The following is a 2,108-nucleotide window of genomic DNA, read 5'->3' on the forward strand; positions in this document are numbered from 1 at the left end:
CCCATCACTGCATAAGTTGAAGGTTGCTTGCCTCAGCCTGCTTTGTCTCACTCTGTCTGTCTTCCTTTCTTGTCCTTAGGGTGAGTGTAAATGCTCTGCAAGATTCAGAATTACTCTAATGTTTCTGCATCAGCCCTGATAATGAGTAACACAATTCTGGGAAAAGGTTCTGCTGGTTTAAAAACGGAAGCCCGATGATAAAACAATGAAAGACATTGTACATGAACACAGCCCCACTCTAAGGAAGTAATCACAGAACAGAAAAAGTTCCTTTCCTGTAAACAAACAAACATTGATGCACGACAAATCTGATATCTCATTTCAAGACTCTACAGGAGACGATAAAGCAGAACTTGGCATAATGTCGCATATTGACAGTTTAATCCTCTTTTTATTATATAGCCCACTGTAAAGCACAGCATATTTCTCAACTGTCCAACATGAGAATCCAATATGAGAATACAAAAATTATAGCTTACTCTGAAACAGTTGCCAGTAACGGATAGTGTGGACTTCAGAATCACAAATACAGTAGCTAGACAAACATCACTTTACCCTCTGTTGACCACTTTGAACTAATATCTCCTCCATTTATAAAGATTCCTCGATCAGGGCTAAAAGGTAAACAGACAAAAACACACAATGCATTCTTAGGAACATCTCCCAAGGGGGTCCAATTTGCTCACAAATGGAAGGCTTGAGCGTAGGTATTTCCGTGATGCATCATGTCGATCTAAGTTACTGTGAGGATAATGGAACCAGTGGGGCAACACAACAACCCACTAATGTACCGGTAAAAGGAAAAGCAGACTCATCAGCGCAGTCTGGGGGGCTGTTTGATGGAGCACTCAGAGAGCACAGGTGAGACACTTTCTCATCTGACTGACAAACTTTGATGGAAACATCCTCCGAACAAAACTTCCTGTTCAAAAAAAGTTGTTTCTTACTCATAACGTATAATAACGTAATAACAGCCATCTGAGTAGTACTGAAGTCATGCTGATACCAAGATAGGCAGGTGAAGGTTTCATCACTGTGCAGCCCTCATATTTTATTGGCCATCACATAAATGGATTTCTTAAAACTGTCACAGATGTAGGAGTTCTGGAGTTATAGTGCAGGTTTTAGATCCAGCAACTGGCTACAGAGTTTTTTTTTTTTCTATTTTCACTGTGCTAATAGTTCACACTACATGTAAGACAAAATGACATCTGTGATTGTGGTGAGGAATTAAACCATTTCTGAAACTTTAAATATTCCCAGGAGCGCTGTGGCTTCACTTCTGAAATGGAAGAAGTCCAATAGGTTACTCAGCGTGAAGAGAAGGACCTTGCTTGGAGGGAAAACCCAAACCCCTAACAATCACTTCAACAGAACCACAGAAGCTCTTTGCAGAAATGGGAGAACCTGGCAAAAGGATGAACACATTTTTATCAATCAGACCTTTATGGGAAATTATTTAGTTGGACTTTGTCAAACACGTAAGGAAATATAATGTGGTCTGCTAACCTAAAATTTAACACCAGACACTGCTCATCTCCTGGTTAATCCCACCCAAACAGCATCTTATTAGGGGAGAGGCTTCTCATCAGCAGCAGGTTCAGAGTAACTGGTCAGAACTAAGAGGAGCAATGGAGCGAGACGCAAAGGAGCCCCAAGATGAAACCTGCTCCGAATGTGACCACATATTAAGGTGATACTTCACCTTTTAGAATGACAAGTTCCTGGCTGTTCTGTGTCGTCCAACTAAAATCTAGATTTAGACACCACAGAACATCAGTGATCAGACCTACGCGTGAGTTCACAAAGACTAAGGGACAATGGGGTTGGAATACTTTCTAAAGCTACTGACATAACTGTGACTTCCCCACATTTGTGCCGTGCATTGCCAAGTGCATGCTGGGTTGGCATATGTCACCCAAATGTTCCTTGTAATTTCATAATGCATACTGTTGATATACATTTATACTGGGTGTGAAAAACAGGAAACTGAAGGAAAAGCTACAATGGATGATATTTCCTATCACTGGAGAGACTTTGTCCTTTTGTCTTTCCCGGTGAATAAGACAAAAAGCAGTTCCCCTCATCACATAATTAATATTCAAAGC

This window comes from Channa argus, chromosome 9 (assembly GCF_033026475.1).
Source record: "Channa argus isolate prfri chromosome 9, Channa argus male v1.0, whole genome shotgun sequence".
In the NCBI taxonomy this organism is placed as follows: Eukaryota; Metazoa; Chordata; class Actinopteri; order Anabantiformes; family Channidae; genus Channa; species Channa argus.